The sequence below is a fragment of the Lontra canadensis genome, unplaced genomic scaffold (genome assembly GCF_010015895.1).
Source record: "Lontra canadensis isolate GAN:19392208 unplaced genomic scaffold, GSC_riverotter_1.0 scaffold50, whole genome shotgun sequence".
NCBI lineage: Eukaryota > Metazoa > Chordata > Mammalia > Carnivora > Mustelidae > Lontra > Lontra canadensis.
Window position 1 is genome coordinate 12232517 of NW_022631044.1, and position 16281 is coordinate 12248797.

The 16281-nt window shown below is 39.5% G+C and overlaps 1 long non-coding RNA gene across 1 annotated transcript in view; it reads left to right on the forward strand.

Annotated features, from left to right (window-relative positions):
• The first annotated feature begins 4208 nt into the window (after positions 1 to 4208).
• Positions 4209 to 16281, forward strand: part of LOC116877119 — a 40316-nt gene continuing 28243 nt past the window's right edge. Inside the window, exons 1-3 of the long non-coding RNA XR_004384548.1 lie at positions 4209 to 4422; positions 10234 to 10327; positions 10894 to 10988. This is a non-coding gene — a long non-coding RNA (uncharacterized LOC116877119). The remainder of the gene's footprint in view (positions 4423 to 10233; positions 10328 to 10893; positions 10989 to 16281) is intronic.

Consider the following 16281-nt stretch of genomic DNA (forward strand, 5'->3'; position numbering starts at 1 on the left):
TCCTGGAACCCTCCTGACCCTGAGCAGCATTCTCAAAGTGTGTAACTGTCAGGATGCCCTCACAGGAGAATGCATTTAAATATTGTCTTAGGGTAGTTTCCTGGGTAGCAAGCTGGGCTCAAAGCCTGGTGCACATAGCTGACTGGGGAGGCAAGCCCAGGAAGCTCAAGTTAAGAAGATTGGCCTCCATTCTCTTGAAGGGAGTAAAGCCACAAAGGATGAGTTAATGGGCACTGGGGCTTCTTTGCACCGGTGACCTCTGAGAAAAACCACATGATACACACCCAGAATCATTTCACCTGGTGTTGAGGAGGCTGAGGTGTGTGTCTGCTGCCACTCACCCCTCCACGGGTAGAGGGCTGCAGCAGGGAGCATCGGTGCCCGGCACTTCCTCTTTGTGCCTTGGTGCAGAATCAGCATAGAGGTGCCGGGAAAATGCACAGGTGATGAAAGAAACACAGAGAGATGCAGGCTTTTGAGGTAGACAGATGCGTGTCTGCTGGAAACCACCTCTGTCGGCCTCAGGGAATTAACAGTGGGCTGAGGGGAAACGGGGCACGACATGGGGCAGGGTTGCTCCCCATGCCAAGCTGGCAATATAAATATCTGACTCTGGTCAGGTAGAGAGCCATGGGAATACTGAGCCTGTGGACCTGCCCAGATAACAAAAATGCCTGAAAGCATTAGAGCTTTAAAAAATGCATACTAGAAATAGTTTAGAGGCTTTGCTGACCAAACAAAATATGTTGACTGGGTTGCGGTGTTGGCCAGCCTGTAACCCTTGCAACAATGAGCATGCGGGACTCAGGACGGTGACAAATTTGAACACATATCTTGCCTGGAAGAGGCAGCCATTCCTCACCTCTAGCCAGTCATTACCAGTTAACAATCTGGGCTGAACACTGTTCGATCTTTGGATTCTCTCCTTGAGAATCCAGAGATTCAGATTTTATGGGGAATATCTTGATTTTTAAACACTGTATAAGCTGCGTTTGTTTGGGCCCCATGAAGTACAGCTGGAGGTTTCCATCTCCCCTACACATAGTCTCTGCTCCAATAGGAGCAGTGAAATCAGCACAGGGACTCTGAGAACCCAGGATCTCAGAAGTATATAAAGGGGCTCATTTGTCCATTTCTGGACAAACTGGTTTTGCTAATGCAAGCTTATTCCATAGAAACCAAGGTTCTTCTAGAGCTGAAAACAAACAAACAAAAGAAACAAATAGACAAAAGAAAATGATTATGGATATGCAATGAGAGCAGAAGTTGAGCCTGTCTCTATCATGAGATAAACTTCATTTTTATTGATCTGAACAGTTCTTTGGGATGGAGGGCTTGGGGGTCAGGGGGGCCTAAAATAAGTAAGCCATTTCCCCCCTTGTTACTATAACCTAGGTTAAAGCAGCATTACTTTGCATGGGGAGAATTTAAGGTAGAGCTTTGATCTCTTCTCTATTTAAGTGAAGTAATGCATTTTCCTGACCTCAAAAAAGTAGTCTTAATTAGGGGCCTTGAATGAAATAATTGACCTTGACATTGCTTCAGCTCAGGGCACAAAGCTGTTACCAAATGACTTATCAAGAAATAAAACATGCTGCAATAAGGACTATTTATTTAGTAATTCTACATTTTGAATGTTAAGCTCCCAGAATGCTTACACCATCAGGACAAATACTAGCTTTTCAGTGACCAAAAAGGAGAAGACATTGTATGAGAATGAAATCTGTGCTGAGATTATGAACTGGTAAAGGAAATCATCTTTGTTTAAACACTAATATTGTTACTATTCTGTACATCATTTGCATCTTAACATAATTATTTGATTGTGAAATATCTCTTCTGTGTGTTGCAGGGTATCTTTCTGAGCATTGGCACTGAGATTGGAAACAGAAAATTGCAGAAAAAGCACTGGATTTAAAAGCAAGTGATTTCATTCTTGGTCCTTACTATGTTGTTGTCCAATGTGACCTTGGAGAATTTTTTTATGATCATCTTTACATTCCTTAAAACTTTATTATCTTATAAGGTTGATACAATTGTTACCTTACTTCTTAATGTGACCTTTATTTGTCCTACTTTTTACCTAAAAATCAAACTGTGATCAATTCTTCTTACCAAGGAAAACTCTGGGCAAAATGTAACGATGATAAAATAATGTCTTTGGAGTTCCAAAGACCTTCTTTCTGGTTCCTTTTTCTCTCGCATGACTACTTCCTCCCTCTGCATCTCTTCACTCACACCCACGAAACACTTTGTCATACCAGTAAATTCTTACTCTCACCAAACGACGTTCTCACGCAAGATCTCCAATCAGCCATTTAGCCCGTAGTGAGAAAGAACTAACTGGTTGCCGCCCCTTGTTGCATTTGCACTTATATCTGGTTGCAGAGTTAAGATCTGACTCTCCTATTTTGGAATTCAAGAAACACGTATCCAAGTGGGAGAGATTTTAGGGTGCTAGTAAAGAATGATTTCTACTCTCCCTCCAGACTTTTAAAAGGAAATGGGTATATAACACAGTATGGAAATCTGAGCCTCCATCTAGTACAGGTTATGAGGCAGACTGTGTAAGGGCCAGGAAAGGAGCTCAGATCGTCTGTGCATGTCAAACTCCAGACAGCAGACATGTATTAGGTGACTACCTACTCGGCAAGGTGCTGGGGCACAGAGCTGAATGCAACAGTATCCACCCATTAGGAATCCGCAGGCCAGTGGTAGAGATGCTTGAAAGCATAGATTTGCAGGACAGTGCAATGCTTAGACTGGTAGGCCCCGGTAGAGCCCGGTGAGGTGGTGTTGGCACAAACCAACAGATCCCATAGTACCTTTCAACCCTTCTCAGATGGTTTCTGTCCAAATATCCAATCAGAGCAGGTAGCTTTGGCTTTCCTCTCGTCTGCTTTCCCTTTCACCTCTCAGTCTCTTGTCCTGTTTCTGGTATCCTGTTTCCCCAACACCTAGAGTGTAGTCTTTATCTCCAGTTTGGACCTGAAAGTCATTACCGGCTCTTCATATCCCTCAGACACCTCAAGGCATTCTCCGGCTGCTTATTTAGTCCCAGGTTTCTTTGGGTTTCCCTGACATGGTGCCTCTTGCCCTGATAATAAAAAGGGGGGAGAATACTCTGAGAAGCCAGAAGAAAAAATATTTAATAGAAGTAAAAAAGACTTAATAGCATCTTCCTCAAGGATGTACATTTTGTCTGGTCTTAAAGGGTGAGTTGGAGTTGGGAGGAAAGGGGAGGAAGACAGACTGCTTAAAAGCAGGAAGGCGAGACAGGCTTGGTGCACTTGGAGAATAACAAAGATCTGGGAAGGAGTCATTTCTGCAGCTCCCTGATCTGTCACTGGTGTCTGTTTCATAGACAGGAGTAGTGATGCCTGGTCAAAAAGTACAGACTTTATCTCCTAAGGCTCCTCGGTCTCCACTCCATTATATACACATGGCCGTGGCAGAAGGAAATTGCCTTACAAAAGAAAATTTCAGAAAGAACCTTGCTATGGGGGCTAATTTCATATCATTGATTCTAATAGTTATTGGTAGAAATAACCGTATAACTATCTGCCCCCAAACCTTTCTGTTCTACCCAACACAAGTGTGCGCGCATGCGCACGGGCACACGCGCATGCGCGTGCACGCACACACACGCACGCACGCACGCACCCTCAACCAATCCTTCCAGCCTTCCACTCCCTCGCCTCTTCTTTTGCGTTTGGTCCTGAGATTTTTCTGTTAACAATAGGTGGGGCCCATCCCCCTGGTTTTAACTTCTTCCCACCAGGAGGTAGAGATTTATCTTGACAAACCGTTTGGAATTGCTGGGGGAAATAAGAATAAAATTTGAACACACGTCCTACAGCAGTGAAGAGAATACCTGAGAAGTTTGAAAGCTTTCGTGGGAGATTAGAGGCGGCCGTGAGGAAATGTGCTACCGGTGGTGAGCTCCCAGCACAGATATTTCACTATCCAGGGATCTCTAATTACTAATACAGTACATGAACAGTATGATATGTCCTTACAATTGCAGACGCCTTTTCAAAGATAATCTTTAATAGTTTATTTGACAACCTGTAAAATTATAGAAAATTATTAGTCTTGGGAATTACAAAAATCCCTGTAGTACAGTCAAACAATAAAATTATAATTACCTGTGGGTAATTGAAATTTAACTGTTTTTTTATTGTATATTACACATCAATAGCAACATAAGTTCAAGAGGTTTTTTTCTTCTTTCCTTTTTTCTTACAGAACCTGAGAAAATGGACAGCACTGTTGGGGGCTTGTGAGTTCCTGTCACAGTACTGAGCTTGAACAATTTCGATTAAAGCCCCATGTTTGAGACTGTCATTAGACCTGCATTAAATTACATATCTGGAGTGTTAAAAAATAAAGAGTACAGTAGCTTTTTCTCAGCTACCTAAGGTAGGTAGTTAAGGCCTTGATTATCTTTAAAGATCTATTTTTTCCCTCCACTGAAAGTCATTGTTTCTTTCATTAAACATAAAACACATTTAAGAACACTAAACTGTGCAGACAGGAATATTAGGATGGCATATTCCAAAGTACCTTTGTTCTGTATTCATTGCTCTGGCTTGACTTCTGCATTGTATAATGTGATTTTATTATTTAGCCCTCATTCAGGTGAACTGAACAGAATTGGCACTGCTCGGGACCTCTAATCCCCTGGGCTTTGGATAAAGTGGGGCCTTGACTTCCTGCTCCTCTTCCTCATTCCGCTTCTCCTTCCAACACCCCCCAAAAAAAAATTTAAAGAAAGCCACATAAGCATTTTCATACTGAAGCAAGATGCTAGCATTTCTGTTACTCATCACTTCTCTTTGAAATGATGGCCTTTATCGGAACCTGTCCAGGCCCCACCCTTCTGGGTTCTTTGTTCAAAGAAGGCTCTTGATTCTTTGGTTCCTCCTAGCTGAATAGGAGTGCAACTGAATGGAAAGAAAGTAATGGACCTGTGCAGGGAGGAAAAGGCCATAGGTAAAAGGGTTGATTCCTTTGCAGAATTGTCTTCACCCGTTGCCCCTCCTCCCAGCTCCATCCTCCTGCCTCTGCACCAGAGTCCTTCCATTTTCTGTCTGTAAACATCAGCGCTGCTACAAGGCCCATGTGGAGCCATGGGCCCTCAGGGTAGTCCTTTGAAGCTTTTATACAGAAGTAGCAGCTTCAGGCCAAGTGGTCTGACCCAATTCCTTCTATATGGTTTGGAGAGTAATGGGAACGTAAATCTGCTTTTATTTCGAGAGGCACTGATTTTCACCTCTTTATCTGGATAGAAGGAAACAGGGTCAAATTATGTAGAAGGTTCCAGACTGATATTGGAAATTAGCCAGTAGGCTAGTGCCATCCTTTCTTCTGTAAAGGGACTGAGGGGTCCAATGTGGGAGAACAAGGGGCTCAGATCTTCCATGGTCACCACTGGGGGCGTTCATGACACATGAGCTAGAGGAAGGAGGGGTTACTTCATCCATACCTTTGTTTTAATTATATTAAGTGAACCAAGACACAGAGGATAAAAGAAAATTAAGTTCAGAAACAGCAACCCCAGCTCATTTCTTCTCATGTCCTTCATTCATTCACTTAGAATTCACATAGATGATGGGAGACAGAGCACACGCATGCGCACACACACATGCCTCTAATCTTTTAGACAGGATGTCATCAAGATTTCCCATTGGGTAGCTGAAGTCATAACTTCATCAATCTTAAGTAAGAACCAGTATTGAAAAGCAAACATACACAAAGCATTTCTTTTTGGAAAAGGGAGTCTTAGAATCTGCTTTATATAATGATTTAATGAGGGTCCTGAAAACATAAAATCTTATTTTCTACCCAAAGCTAGGTTAGAAAATATGTATACCATCCTGAGCATTAAATCCATGTTGCAAAGTGATGAAAAGCTGACATATGACCCTCAAGTAGAGGAAGGTTCAAGGTGGATAATGTCCCTCTGCAGACTGGGGTAAACTCAGCAGTTTGGAGCCCTATGGATTCATGACTTTGTAAATGTCAATTCGATGCTGTCTTTTTAAATCAGGAACCAACTAACATCTGGTGTACTCGTTTACCTTCTTTCTTTTCCTACTGGAGTGGAAGCTCCATGAGGAGTGGCACTCTGTCACCCTCATCAGTGTCATGGTCACAGCCATCCACTGTTCTCACACTTGAAATAAACTCCAGCCCCACATGTGTGGCCCCTGCCTGCCTCTCTGACCTTGTCACCCTCTACTCTTCCCCTCACTCCCCTCCAGCCAGTAGGCCCCTTGCTATTCATGAATGTACCAGCTTCTGCCCACTTTGCTTTTTTAAAATTTTCAGTCTTCTCACCTTCCCAAACAGACAGGTCTTCCTGACTACCGCTTGAAAACTTGCATCTTTCCAAACCTGGCATTCGGCTTCCCCTTAGTCTTGTTTCTCTTCATAGTACATATCATTGTCTAAAGAGTTTTAGCAGTGACAATAACTCAGTAATATTCATTGAATGGGTAGAATTTTAGCAAGTGAAGAACATCCCAGGGTGGGAATGGGTATGGACATCAAAGTGATCCCAAGTTACACACCAGGGTTCTTAGGGCCATTAACAGAAACAGGGACAGCAGGAGGGGTTTGTATAGAAAGAAATAGCTAATCGCCGATGAATTGTTTTGATTTGTATATCAAAATTTGTCATTTCTTATTTGTAAAATGGAACTAGGTGATCTACACAGAGTATAGGACTCTACGTTGGTTCCAACAGTTCAGTATTACGTTGGAGAGATAAATGTAGAAACTATCAAATCCATAATAAGGTAAAACCTGGTTTCCACCAATTTAATCTCTATTAAAAGCCTCATAAACCACATTTTGGTAAAAGGGACTAATATCCATCTCACAGTTATGCCCAGCTTCTAACTCAATTGGCATATGTTTCTTCATATTCCTCTTTAAAAAGTCAATGGTTTATGAAATTATCCAAATACCTGAATCCTTCCCTAACCAGAAAAAGTCACTAAATGCAAAAGAATTTAAATTGCACACAGTCCATAATCCCCTCAGGCTTCCCCCCTCCCAAGTGCAAGCTTTAGTTTCAAGAAAAGAAACACATGTAAAAGCCCAGTAAATTTTGGGTAGGTGGCTCTATGATTTTGACTCAATGCCCTGATTTTCACCCAAGCTGCTGAAAGGTACAGCTTAAAAATAGCCAACTGCTATTTTTCCACCCTGTCGAATGACTTCCTCAGTTCCTCTTTCTACTTCAGGAGGAGTGAAGGTGAAGGTGGAAATCTTTTCCTCAGCAGAGTCTCACTCAGCAGAAACCCCCATTTGTGGAGTCTTATGAGAGGAAGGCCCTATGGAGTCCTGGGAAGGGTGGTGGGGGGCGTACCTCTAAGATAATGTTCTAAAAAGGCATTTGTTTCCTAAAAACACTTCAGAATGCTGAATATGCTCAAGACACAGGCCTCAAAGCTATATGGTGGTCTGTATCTCTCAGTGTAGATAGTGTCTTTTGCTCAATTCAGCTGAAGGCTCTCGGGTTGAATCTTATCTTCTGGAAGATTTGAAAGATGTGGAAAGCAAAACAAAGTTCCAACCTCGGGCTTTCTGAAAGAGTCTCATCTCTTGCTGTCAACTTTAAAATGGCTGTCATCTTCCGGCAACCCCAGGCCATTTGCCAACCTGTACAAGGGCTTCGCAATATGTATCATGTAGAGGTCAATGTCGTTCCCTCAGTATCCACATCCTATGGGTAGCAAATTCCTTTAGATTCAAGTTTATGAAGGGAATGGATTTCTCTCAAGTCTGAAGGGGACCTCACCCTGTTTCATTAACTTGTTAAGCCTTCCAGACTAAAACCAGAGGCCTGGTTGACAGTCTCTTCACATCCCTTCCAACTCTGGAAGTCCAGGTTTTTGCTCAGGCCCAGATAATTCTTGTAGTGAAAAAGTGAAACTTCTGTTCTAGCTAATTCAGTCTTCGGCACATTTGCTACTGTTTTTTAGAAGCCAGAGGCGATTTACAAGGGAACTTGCAAAGCCATTTTGCCTGAACAAATTCTCCATCTGGTGATTCACTGAACATTATCTCTTATTTCTTAAAGGAAGAAACAAGGAATAGGAATGGACTTAGAAGGCCTCATGTTGATATTTACCTGCCAAGACATCTTAACTCGGCTGACTCTCCAGACAGACCCATTTGTAAATTTACATTTAAAAATAATCCTTCAGGATAATTTCCCACTATCCTTTTGCTTCAGCTTAGGTCAGTGAAGCTGCAAGTTGAAGCCCTGTCCACAAATAAATATTGGAATAACTGAACTCCAGGGAGATTTTCGTAAGAAAACAAAAAACAAAAAAAAAAAAAACACGACTTTTTTTTTTTTTAATTTCATGAGGCCCACAAGTGAGTCTGAGTGTTTTTTAGTCAGTTGTTTGGTGATGCCTAGGAGCATTGCTGCTGCCAAGGCATCTCACCTTGCCTTGTATGGAAAACGGAACGACATGTGGAGATTGTTATTATGCAAAGGGAAAAAAACAGGGTCTGTTCCAATGAAGGAGTGACTGTGAACTCACACAGGCTCTGCTCTTTCTTCTGGGATGCTCTCAATTCCCCAAACCACCTCCCCTACCCCTCCACCCACCACTCCCCAACCCAACTCCAGTCTTTGGCCTTCTCTTCCTCCTCATTGCTGGGACATTTAAGAACAATCCTTGGTGGTCTACTGGTCTTCCTGCAAATTTTACTAGGACCCTCTTGATCTCTGTGTCTTCTGATTTCCTAAAGCCAAGTATGCCTTCCCATTTGAGACCAGCTTTTTCTCATCAATTGCATCCCTTCTTCTGCCCTTTCCACCTCTAGGGGTAATATCTCCCCATCAAGTTGGTTTGCTTTCTAGCCAGTGTGTGCCTAGGACAAGAGACTGCTCTCGGCTGCTTCCCAAAGGCCACATACTGCTTCTCATTCAGCTCATTTTCTTTGTGTTTCTGTGACCCTCTTCGCTATTTGACTTTGAATCATGCCTTCTTTTTATAGTTCTCTACCTTTAACACCAGAGGACAGAATCTGGGCCAGATATGTGTAGAAAGAGGGCTAGGAAAAAGAGAAGAGGAACAGACTGGGCCAAGAAGGGGTAAGGGGTTCACAGGACACAGGGAAATGGAAACACTGTACATAATCTTATACAAGGGAACAAACCAAGACAGGCACTCATTCACTCACAAATGTATACGCATTCATTCATCAACTCATCACTTGTCTGTAGCAAGTACTATACCTCTGAGTTGTCTCTTTTACAAAATTGCTCAAGATTATTTCTTCTCTCTGTGCAGGAATTTTAGATTAACATAGCCATCCTCCAACACAAATATGGAATGACCATTCTTTAAGCCAGAGATGCTTGTCTCTCTTTTATTCAGTGTCAGGCAAAACACAAGGCCCTGATCTGTGGTACAGCATGATGAAATTGAAGCTTTTGCCCCAGCTCTCATAGAGCATTTGTCCAGTCATTTAGTCATTCAGTCAGTCGACCATTTAGCTGATATTTACTGAGCAAGACCTAGTCCATGTCAATTATTGTTCTTGCACTCAGAAAGTGGCAGTGAATAAAACAGTCTCTGGTCTCATGCAAGTTACTTATTAGAGTAGTAGGTTGAAAGGAGACATACATATCCTTTCAGGTGTTGATGAATTCTGTGAAGAAAGATCAGGTGGGTAAAGGAATAGAAAATCGTGAGGAGAGAAGTTGCATCATTAAGTAGAGTGGCAGGAAAAGTCTCCACCAATATAAGTTGTAATTTAAATGGATAAAATGTGGGAATAAGCCATATGGATTTCTAGAAGAGAACCTTAGATAATGGGAGCAGGAAATCAATAATCCTCAAGTAGAAGAGTGCTTGGTATTTTCAGAAAATAGCAGAAGGTGGAGTAACCTAGTGGGTCCATCTCTTAACGAGCATCCAGACACCTTGCATTTTTCCGAAAAATAGTATCTACTTCATTATGATCACCTGTTTAGTGCTTATCTTTTCCCTCTAGGCTACATATGACATGAAGCAGGAAATCAACTGCTTGGATTACCCCCACATTCTAGTGCTTGCTCAGTATCTGGTACATCAGAGGTGTACCATAAATAGTAATCAAACGAATGAGTGGATGTCTGAATAAATTGCCCTATAAAGTGAGATAATGCACATAAATCTTTTAGCTCTGTAGCAGACATACTACACATTTAATGTATTTCAGGGACAATATGTTGCTGCTGATGCAGGTGATGATGATACAACCCAGCAGAAGATGAACTTCTTCCCAAAGATGGAGAGACTACTCCCAGTCTATGGTAAGCCTATGCAACAAGAAGGTCTCTTTAACTGCCTCTTGCCAAAATACATCCGTTTGGTGTGTACTCTGTGATAGCTGTGGCAGCGGCCAATGCATCTGTAATGACATACATGTATAACAACATCCAACTATACAGTCAATAACAAGAAGGAGGAACTATTCAGGTCTTACTTTGCTATGGCCTGCCAAACAAGGAGGAAGGTCTTCAGAGAGCAGACAGTTAAAGGATGTAAAATGAAGAATGTCATCCAGGTAAGGGATTATTTATGGTACGTAAATAGCTACTTGAAGTAAGTTCCACATTACGGGCCCACATACAGAATTAGCAGATGTTGTTCCGAAGATCCATCCTTCACAGTTTTTGAAGCAATCACATACAACAGAGGAAGTCTCAGTTTGAAATAAGGGACACCGAGGGAAGGTGACATCATCATAGAGCCTGAAACATTCTGGGGCTGACAGAAAACAAATCAACTAGTGTTGATTAAACTGCAGATATACAGGATATTAGAGCTGATAAGTGTTGTAGAGGTTATTTCACAAAGCACCTTATTTATTTCACAGATAAGGGAACCCCTGTTTTTGGCTGAAACATCTCTCCTCAACTTTTGTCATCAGTGACAGAGCTAAGAGTTGAAGCTAGATCTTCTGTAGCAGAAGTAGGTGTTTTTTCAATTAATCTCCTTAACTGGTCTCCCTGCTTACCTTCCTGCTCTTCTATAATCTATTCTATACCTAATATCACAGGGATCTTTTACCCTTCAACCCTTGAACTCTGATCATTTTTCTATGCCTAATAAACTCTCCAGTGGTTTGTCATTACAATTACAATTAAAATTCCTTATAATGGCTTATACTACTTCTCTAGCATATAATGTTGCCTGGCATGTAGTAGGCGCTAACAAATGAATGAACTTCTTTTTTCTCCAAATAATACAATAAAGTTGGCCAACCATAATAAATCTGCAGAAACACTTGATTTAAATAAAATGTCCAGTAGTATTTCCTCTAAAATTAATGTCAGGATGAAATTCAAGCTGAGTAAAAGTGGGTTAACTGAAGTCAGCAATCAGCCCCAAATGATTTATTTTAGTCTCCATTTGCCAGTGGACAGCCACTCATTCCCTCTCTGGCCCAGCCTCATTAGGCCTGTTTACCAGTGATTTTGATGACAATATGGAAAGGAAATTTATGAAATCTGAAAGGCACGGAGTTGGAAAGGATAATAAATACAACAATCAACATTCAAAAATGTCCTGACAGGCTGGAATTCTGAGCAAATTCCAATAAGATGAAATTTAATAGCAATAAATGCAATGTCCTGTATAAAAGTTCAAATATTAATTGTACAAGTACAGGATGGAGAAACTTGGTTTGGCAGGAATTCATGTAAAAAAGATCTGGAGGATTTAGCCGACCACAACTTTAATAAGACCCATCAGTCTAAGGCAGATGCCTTTAAAAAGTCCCATTCGTAGGTTGCATTAGTAGAAGCCCTTTTTCTAAATTACAACCAGTAATCATTTTCCTACACTCTGTAGCTCAGACCACATCCGGCATATTTTGTTCAGTTCTGGGTGCCATATTTTAATGGGGACACTTAATCCAGAGGAAGGAAACCAAGATGGAGAAAGTCTGAACACCAGGTCATGGTTGAAAGAATTGAAATCCAAAATCACGCCAGTATTTTTTCTATACGACATTAGGAGAGCTTCATTTTTGCTGTTCTGGAAATCAGAATATGAAACAATGGCTCTAAGTGGGTAGTAAATATACCGTTACTGACAGAAAATTTTGAATGAGTGAATAAGTAACGTAAAGGAGGAAGGAAAATTTCGTTAAACATAGAGGAAAATTATATGTACCCGGAGTTTCACAATAAAATTGCCACCTGCAAGATGGAATACATAAACTTTTGCCACTAGAGATTTTCAGGATGATACAGGAGCGAACAACTAGACCTCGAAAGATAAAAACATTGAGTGATTACACAGTCTCTGCATCCAGGACATCCAAACTAAGCAGTTTCTTCCCCCGCTCGGTTAAGTGTCCAGAGCGGTCAACTTAAGAGTCCCTTTCAGTTCCATAGTCCATAGTTCTCTGTGTACGGAACTAGCTGCCTTAAAATTGAAATCATTTCCCAAGAAACTTGACTTACCATCTCCAAATAAAAAGATGCCATTCTGGAGCCTGCAGAAAAGAAAAAGAAAACTTTGTCTCTTTTGGCAATGATATATAAAACTTAGCAACCCAAATAAAGAAACAGTTCCTAACCAGCTATCCCTGCCAGGACTCAGCACAGAAGTCATCTCCCAGTCTTTCCTGAAAGAAGCCTCTTTGCTTACGTTAGAAGCTGCTACCTGAGGGTCAGGCTTCTAATTTTGCAGACATCTAGGGGCCAATTGCTGTCCTCCCCGGAGGCCAAGGAAGCCTAGGGACACCCAACCCTCACCTCTCCCTCTAGCCTGTTCTGTAATTATATTTGTCCATTTAGAGCTATAAAACTGTTTTTATTGCAATGACTTTAAAGTCCTAATATCTAGTGGACAAGTTCCCAGTTTTGACTTTTCTTTTTCAAAGTTATTCATTTTTATATTTGATTTTATAGTATTTGTCAAATTTCTTTTTAAAAATCCAGCTGATACTTTGATAAGGATTGTTTTGAAATTACAGGATAATTTGACCAGAATTAGTAATTTATAAAGTTAGGCCATTTCACCAATGATGATGGGCTATCCTTAAGTAGGTTCTTTCATGTTATTAAATTTACTTTTAAAATTCTCTCCAAAGAGTTCTGGTGTATTCTTTGCCAATTTAATATCCAGATAATTAATAGGTTTAATGTGGGTTTGTTTTTTTTTTTGCCTTGTCAATGGAATCTTATTTTTTCTCAGATTTGTCTCTAATTAATTTTTATATCGTCAAGGAATGGTATTAGTTTTGTGGGAAATTATCTTCTGTTGGACAATCTGGTTGAATTTTCCCTTTAGTTTTAATAATCTGTTTTATTTTTAATACTCTAGGAAGAATAATGAAGTTTTGGCTTTTCTCCTAATCTTATACCTCATAGTTCTTTTATTGTCTATGGAGTTGCTAATGACCCACAGTTCTATATTATACAATAGATAATGGGAATACCTTTTTCTCCCTAACCTTAAAGTGAATCCATTTAAATCTTTTCCTTTAAATATGTTTCCTGTTGAATTCTATTATTTAAAATCTTGTGATATTTCTCCTTCTATAGGTGTAATTGAATAATAGATGATATTGAGCTATCCTTGAATTCTTTTAATAAACTATTAATCACTTTATTTTTAATCCACTATTAGATAAAGTTAATCTGCTATTAGTAATTTATTAGTATTAAATTGATTAGCATTTTGTAATTTCTTACCTATGTATACAAGTCAAGTAGAGTATATCTTTTGTAATGATCTTACTTGATTCTTTAAATTAAGATTTCTAATTTTATGAGTTGTTTAGATTTCTCTTTTTTCCTGTCCTCTGAAATAGCATTTTAAAAGGAAAATAATGTATTTCTTGAAAGTAGTTCTACAGAACAACTAAATATGGTTACTCCAAAATTATAAATATCTGCTCAATAAAATATACCACAGAGTGAAGTAATAGTTTAAAGATAAAGAAGATACTGTAAAATGGAACAAATATTTTGACTATTTAAAGGACTTATGCAAATTGATGATAAAAAAGATCTCCCAATTGTGAAATAAAGGAATGAATATGAACACACAATTTTCAGAAGGGTAAAAGTGAATGGTAGCAACTAAAGGATAAGATGTTCAAATTCATGAATAATTAGACAATTAAAAGTCAAAATAAGAAAGATATATCTCTTCATACCCATGAGATTAACAAAACTTAGAGGAGTTGGAGATAAAAAGGCTTCTTGTACTCTTGAGTGGTGAAACTGTTGTAATGTCCCAGAGATACATTCAGCAGTGTTTGTCACACAGTATTTACAGGCCTATGATCCAGCAATACAACACAGTGAAATTCCATCCTGGGACACATTCTGTGATGCTTTTTCTAGATTTATGTATCGTAGTGTAAAATGGAACACTAGTTATATATCAAGGAGGTAGATGTGCAAAATGTAGTAGATTCATGTGGAATTCTATGCAGCAGTTAGAAACAGCTATATGGAAAGATACACAGGAACATGGATAAATCTCTAAAGCACACAGATGAAGGAAAATTGTAAGTAAAATTGAGGCTATAGCACAATGTCGCCCATGTAATAAAAAAAATACCCACACACAAAATACCATATATACTTTCAATGTTAAATTCAATTTCAAGCATATATGTTAATTATTTTGGAGTGGTGGTTATGAGAGTAAGAAAAATGGGAATGGTGAATGAGAGTAAAAATGAATACATATTTCATCTACATTCTTACATACATATATAGACACATGCATTTGTAAAACAAGAAGGAGCCCTGTATCAACTTACAAGAGAGTGCCATGAACCAAGAAATATGATTGGTCAAACCTTCTGCACTAGAGATAAAACAAAATAAGAACTACAAAAGTGTCTCTTAGAACTCAAGAGACTTCAGGAAATGGAAAATTGTCAGAATTTCAGGAGTGACTGTCCCCTCACCCACATGTCTCTGTCTCTGGGCTTTAGCCTTGCTCTTCTCTCTCAATAGACCCACTGCTTTTCTTTTTAGCAGACATGGCAAGATTTCCATTTTTTTGTATCTCCCACATATTTATATCATTTCCCTTCAAAAGACCAGCCTAGGTTGACTTTTAGGGGAAAAAAATGTAATTCACAAGTAAGAATCAATGAATACGGTAGATAACACGTATTTGTTATTATAAAACATTATAAAACAGCATCTACTGCATTTCTTTTATGAGAAATATATTGACACTTTCCAAAGAGAATTCCAATTATCAACTTAATCAAATATATCTATAAACTCCTGAAAGCTTTTGAAAATCATATTTCTTTAGTTGTGAAAATTTTGTACTTCATTTCTTCTTTCCTTCCTCCATTACTTTCTTCCTTCCATATTTTATTGCTTTTTTTCCTTTCATCATTTGCTCCCTCTTTTCTCTTTTATCTTCTCTTTCTTCTCTTCCTCCTTTTTCACTTCCTTCTCTTCCTCTATATCTGTCTCTGTATCTCCAGCTTTATGTATATCTCTCTTCTCCTTCTCATCCTCTCTTTTGTTCATAATTCCAACATCAAAAAATTCAGAAAAGTGGTTGCCTTATGGATCACATAGTCTGCTAATTGACTTTTAGGGAAAGGGAGTTTTCAAAATAATTTTCTTTAGAAACATGACAGTATTTTCACTGTTTTCATGAAGCTTTTATGTAAGCTTTCCTTTGAATACAGCACTACTAAGTTTGATAGATTTGGTTCTGTCTTCTGAAAATTTACAACATATCCTGAAATCTAGAAATCCACATCTCAGTTGACCAAAGAAAACTCATCCAATATTTCTCAACCAGTGGTTCTTGCCCTCCTGATTTGAAATAAAAGTTTTGAGCGAGGCATGATATTCAAGTAGAGACGTGGGCAGCAAGGTTGCCACAATGCTTATCATTTCACTGCCCTCCTCAGTGATGAAATGAACAGAGATACTAGGGTTGGAAACGTGATGCTTCCTGGCTCTTCGTTGCATCCATCTCACTTCATTGAGTACTACAAACGAGGAAGTCTTGTGGAGTGTGGAAATAATAGAGACATATGATGAGCACTTTAAAATTCAGAAAGCCATTCAAAAACACCCACCATGTAATTAAGCTGTTTATTTTTATTTTCAGTCTATTAGAATTGGTAGAATATTTTCACTTTAGCACCAGCATGTCAGTGGGACCACAGGGTAGGGTGAGAGGGTGTTTACAGCCACCAGCATAGTATCTGAAAAGGATTTACTTTCTACCCTACCCACTCCACATCCATGAAATTAAG